Source organism: Pongo pygmaeus, chromosome 2 (genome assembly GCF_028885625.2).
Source record: "Pongo pygmaeus isolate AG05252 chromosome 2, NHGRI_mPonPyg2-v2.0_pri, whole genome shotgun sequence".
Classification (NCBI taxonomy): Eukaryota; Metazoa; Chordata; class Mammalia; order Primates; family Hominidae; genus Pongo; species Pongo pygmaeus.
The window spans coordinates 75977773-75983772 of record NC_085930.1 but is presented as its reverse complement, the minus strand read 5'-3'; the positions used below and the strand labels follow the sequence as shown (position 1 = coordinate 75983772).

Genomic DNA, 6000 nt, shown 5'->3' with positions numbered 1-6000 from the left:
CCTTATTATGTTTAAATTCAGTGGGTGTCTCACAGCCATGTTATAAAGGAATCTTGGCTGAGGTGTCAGGTTTCTAGTTTACTTTGACTCTATCTGTCTGTCTGTGTCCAACCTTCATGGCAATTAACTGTGCTTTTGTGTGCTAATTATCATTATACCAATATGGGCCCATTATTAGTCCAAGATCATTAGTTTAAAGCTTAAGTGTCAATCAGTCACCTAAAACAATTGCATAGAAGGAAGCTTTGCAAGGCTGGTTTGAAAGTCCTTAGCTGAGTTCTACTTTATTATACTCCAGTTCGAAACTGAACACAAAGCTCTTCTTGATACAATTCTTTATTTAAATACTGATTTATCTACTTAATTAAAGCAGATTTGAGTTTATATTTTAAAATCAGGGATGGGATAATTGCTACTTTATGCTTGAAGATCTATTCAGGTACCTATACATTAAACAAGTAAAACCGTAATTATAAAACCTACACATTTTTATCTGATTGAGTCGCTCCTGCCATTGAACGACCTTATTCAAGTCATTTAGAACAAAGAAAGGTGGTATATATATGAGTTTTTAAAAATCTCACTGGATGCCAGGAGTAAGGAGAAAATTGCATCAAATCAGATGTGGTCAGAAAAGAGGTATTTCTTTTCCTGTAATGCTTTTCCTCTTTCCTCCTCTTACAGTAAATCCCCACTTATCAAATCTTCAGATATGTAGAGAAGGAATAAGGCAGGGGTAATGGGGGAGTGGGACAGAGAGATGCCCTTTCTGGAGTTTGCAGAACTGTTGCATGCTGAGTAAAACCTGAGGATGTATTCCATTCATGTCTCCAAAAAGTCAAAAGCAGTTTCAGCGTTGATTTCCCTTAAGAGTTATCAGACCTCATTCAATTGGTTTAATGAGTGTAAGAGGTGACCTTGTGTCCATGTAGATGCTCCCATATTAAAAGACCTGGATGTAAAACTTCACATATGTGTAACTAGTTATTTTGGAGGGTGTTGTGAGGGTTATTGCAGCTCTCTGCTCAGGTGCTACTCAGGCTAAATGGGCAGGAGAAATTTTCCACTGTGTTATGATGATGATTATTTGCAAATTACATGAGCACCAGTAATTCATTCATGCAATGATACAGAGCCGGGTCTCAGTGCAGTGGTATTGAACTTGCTGCTGGCGGCGTTAATTGATTCGTTTGGAACATTCCCCTCTGGAGAATCCCAATCACAGGTCCCCTGATCAAGAAACGGACATGCAGTCGGGGTCCTGGATATGTAGAGACACACGTGTGAGGCTGTTGTCATCAAAATAAACCATTTCTGTCTCCCGACAGGGGCTGAGTCTATTAGGAACACTCCCCAATCCCGGGAGCTTCCATGAGAGGCTTTCTATCTTGGCAGCGGTGGCAGCTGAGCATTGCTTCTTCCCTGCAGGATGGAAAAAAGGGACTGGATTATTGGCTGCATTTTAAACTAGCTGCTGTTCTAGAGAAAATCTTGGGGAGGTACTGAACAAGCTTAGCACTGGATCAGTGGGGGTGTGTTGGTGAAAAGAAAAAATGCCTCCTCCTAACTTAACGTTTAACTGATATCCCCTCAACATGACCCAAATCTGTCTCTCCAGATACACAATGTCTGTTTTTCTAACTACATGGTGAACTGTGGAGCAAGTCTTGGTCATGTTTAGTTTGTTTCCCAGAATCTACTAGAAGACAATGCCTAGCATATAGCAGGCACAGAATAAGGGCCAAAGGGGAGAATGGAAACAAAATATGTACATTTGAAATTTAGAAATACAGTTAAGGGACTTTGCCTGAAATTGTCATAAAACTTTGAAAATTGCTTCAATGTATAGTCCCAGTGGGAGAATGTGACAGAATATTTTATTCTTTGTTCTTTTCTGAAATTCTGTGTCCAGTCTAAAACACGACATTTCCCTTTAATGTGTTAGGAGTATGCATGGCTACACAGGAATATTTTCTGGAGAACTTCTGGTGAAGCATATTTTGATAAACAGTCTTACTAAAAGTTATATATATGTAGTTTTAATTGACTAGTTGCAGAAAAATAATCAATGTAAAAAAATATCATCCATAGTACAGGTAGTAAAAGTCACGGTTCCGGCAGAAGCACAAAAGCCTTCAAAGTGAGTGGGAACCTGGGAACCATTGATCCTCAGTGGCTGTTTACCATGGAAAACACCTGCATCACCAACATTCCAGTTTTGCAAAAGTACCTCTATTACAGACACATACCAGGCAAGGAGGGAGGAAAAAGTCTGAAAATTTCTCTCTAAGTTTAAGTAATCAGGAAACTTTGGTGGGGAGGTTGGGGTGGGGTGGGAGCAGGGATTAATGCTAAATAAAGAAGTTTATTTAGCAATCATGAGAGTCATGGAATTTTAAGTGATGAAAAATTTGACCACAACACCACCTATCACTAGCCTGTATTTACCCACTTCTTGAACAGGAATTATAAAAATAATAATTAATTTTAAAAAGCAGAAGACAGAACAAAAAAACCAAACCAACATTGAATGAACTAATAAGGCTGCTGCATATATATGTTGGAGTTGGATGTTTATTTGCTTACTGCAGTAGTTTAAAAATAGTTTTCCAGTTAACATCTTTTCCACATAATGGAGATGTCAGGGTAGGTTTACATGATTGTGTAAATGGTTAGAAGTTGTTTATGTAGCTCTGAACTGCTGACAGATGAGCAGGAAGACCTGGGTTCAGCAAAACCCTTGGGGCTTTTTCCCAGAGAGAGAAACAGGCTCCTCTCTGGGTTGCTGGAATGCTTTCCAGACGAATTCGACTGGGTTGGCTTTCCGCTGCCTGTCAAAGTAACTTTGCACAGTGCTAGTGAGGGGCTGGGGCATTGCTGCCAATCTCTACGGTTACCCTGAGGTTTGGAGTTGCGGCGAAGGGAGCCACTTCTGCAAGGAAACAGTAGATTCATAATGTAGAATGACCATGGTAACGTCGTTCAAAGCACATTCTTTCGAATAACAAGGTTTCAACATGCCCCACCCCCGCGCACAACACACCACAAACTGATCCTTGTACCTATTTTACAGCAACTGTTCCCTCTGACCTCCCCCCGCCCCCGCCCCACATTCCAACCAAAAGCACTTTGCATGGATGAGACTTCAGGTCTGTAACGCAGCCTGTCTAGCCAATGTCCTCCGCCTAAAGACAGGCAGGTAAAAACCTCCCAAAGCCCCCTCTTCTGGCCTAAGTTCAATGCCACCCGCCCACCCACATTCCCCGGTTCAGCAATTTTCAGCCCAGACGCAGAAGCATTTGTTTCCCTGGCCAGGGCGCCTTAACGATCCCCCGAATTCCGCATCTCCCGGAGGCCAGAGGTTTGGGTACCTAGGAAGGTCGCGCCTCCTTGTGCCCCAGTACTCGGGTTGTAAAGGAAGGAGACATCGCCTCGGCATATCCCTGGCCGCTGAACAACACAACCCCTACGTCCCTGCACGGGAATCCGGTTGATAATCTCCTCTTGCCTGAGAATCAGGCGAGGTGCCCTTTACTAATTTCGCGCTTTGGGGACCTGGGGCTGCCTCCTCTCGGCAGCGCCGGGCAGGTGCTGCGCCCCAGCGCTCGCTTCCTTCGGCCGCGCACTGAGCATGCCCGGCTCGGCTGCGCGCGGGCTCCGGGCCTCCCGTGCCTCTCCTCCTCCCCGCTCGTCTCCCGCCCCTACCCACCCGCCCGCGCCTCTCCCCTTCCCTGCGCGTCTCCCCCTCCCCGCGGTTAAGGAGCCGGCAGCCCGAACTCCGGCGCGCCAGGTTTTTCCAGCCGCCGCGAGCGCCAGGAGGGAGGGGAGCGCCGCACCAGACAGAGCACTGGGTTCAACACCAGGATTGGTTGCAAGTAGGGAGCTTTCGCCACTACACCGGGCCCCTCGGACTGTGCCGGCGCCGCACCCGAGGCTCTCGCCAGCCCAGCGCCCAGGTGCTGAGGTAAGTGAGGCAGGAGCTGTTTGGGTCCGGCTCTTGCGTGGGCGCGCGATGCCCCGGGGACTCGGCTCGCGGATTTGGGGGAAAGGGCAGGGTCCGCGCAGGTTGCCTGAAGGACAGGGGGGCTTCCTGGGGCTCTCACTCCTGCAGAGCTGGACAGCGTCTATGGGGCCGTACAGCTCAGAGCCCGAAAGCCCTGCAGGGTCGGGCCAGCGGGAGCTGAACGCCTGAGCCCAGGAGGAGTCAGGGCCCCGACGACGCCGCCGTCACCCCACAGCGACCCTTCTTCTCTTTCTTAGTCGGAAAATAAGTTTGTTGCGCTGCGAGGCAGCCACAAAACAAGGAACCCAGAGCCCGGAATGCTTCGGGAACCCTTAAAATCAGCTCCTCCAACTGGTTCAGGCTACTGCCCCCTCTCCGTGCGCCCTCACCTCTGGCGCCGGGTTCTTGGCGGGGGTTTTCTTCTGATAGCCCAGTTACAGCCCACAGCAGAGGGAGGCGAACTTGGGGTTTGAAGGGACTTGGGACTAAAGGAACAGGAGCCCGTAGCCGTGATGGAAGGAGCCGTGTGGAAACAGAGACTGATTTTTGTAGCGCCCACTGTGTGCCAGGCTGGGTGCTAAGCGCTGAGGCTACGGCGGCGAGCGACAGACCAGGTGCCTGCTCTTATGGAAGGTACCTGGCTTCCCCAGTCTCTGCCAGGGGAGCTTGTTGGGTGGCATTCGTTTCCAACAACTTCTGGGGGATTTCCAGTTTCTTTTGAGAGGCAAGACAACCGTCTCGTCTCCTCCCCGGACCCAGACAGCAGCGAACTGTGCGCCAGGCGCCCCACAGACACCAATCCACTCACTCTCCTTCTGGAACGGAGGGTTCAAAATCTTCGTGCATTTTCTCTCTTGTGCTTCGTGTATATATTTTACTATTTATGAAAGGTGTGGAGGTGAGGGTAGGAGGACGTGGGCTCCTGAATCTCTCTGAACCAGCCAGAGAGTCGGCTGCATGAAAACATTTTGCAGCACAGCGAAGCTCCTGCGAGGAGGCGGCTTCGCGCATCGGGAAAATAAGGCGGTTGCTTGCTGGCCAGGGTCTCCAGATTTGGTGCGAAAAAGCTTGCGGAGGTTGTGTAGGGCGAATCAGTGTGACTGAGCACCTTGGGTGTGTGGTCTGCATGGAGGAGAGTGGGCCGGATCTTTAGGTGTGTTGGAGGTTTATTTGTAAGGAGGAGTTCCTGAAAGGAATGTCGTGGAACTTTTTCTAGTTTTCCTGCTGGAATCAACATAGGGGCGGGGACATGTTTGTCGGAATAACAGTGGCATTTAATTGCATGGGAAGCTCTTTCAGTTTACTGTAGTGGGAGCTGGATAGTTCAAGGAGTAACTCCACGTAACTGAGTCGTTTGGTTACCCACATAAGATAATTTGGAACTTGCTTGTATTTTTTTTTTTTTTTTTGAGGTTTGTGGTTTATGTCCTTTAGAGAGTGGGGTAGGAGCGTAAAGACTGTATAGGTTGCCTATGAGCAGGTCCATAGATAGCTTTCCCAAGTCTGGCTAATAGCAAGTTTGTTCTCTCTTTCTCTGTCTCTACCCAAGTGGGTGAAAAAGAACAGTGTGTCATGAAGACAGGCACCTGGAGGTGATTTGGGTGGCATTCATGAGAAAATTCACGTTACCCATAAGTTTATTCTTACTATTTTTATCTTGATTTCTTTAAAGATTTTGTGGGAATCTCTGCAATGGGTCGCAGGAGTAGGTAAGATTGCTAAGGATCAAAAACAAGTTTCATGAGAATATTATTTTTGCTACCTTATAAAATTGCTATTGATTTGTTTGTTGAAGCTGGTTTCAATTGCTCTGTCTTGTTGAGGACAGATGATGATGATAAACCTCATTATTTTTCCATCTGAACCCTGGGAGGTGTCTGGCAAGGATGGAAAAACTGACCTTTTCAATTAAAGACTAAGAGTCTAAGAGAAGTGACTTGTTTAAGGGTGCATGTCAGAGCCACATGTAAGTTTCAACAGAGGTAGATTTTCTTATT

The 6000-nt window shown here is 47.2% G+C and overlaps 1 protein-coding gene across 2 annotated transcripts in view; it reads left to right on the top strand.

The window, feature by feature from the left end:
• The first annotated feature begins 3624 nt into the window (after window positions 1-3624).
• LOC129033762 (contactin-4) overlaps window positions 3625-6000 on the top strand; it is a 988873-nt gene continuing 986497 nt past the window's right edge. Inside the window, exon 1 of one of the 2 annotated variants that reach the window (XM_054482749.2) lies at window positions 3625-3964. The gene's annotated coding sequence lies outside the window, so the exon portion shown is untranslated. The remainder of the gene's footprint in view (window positions 3965-6000) is intronic. The other variant, XM_063661823.1, reaches the window with a different exon arrangement.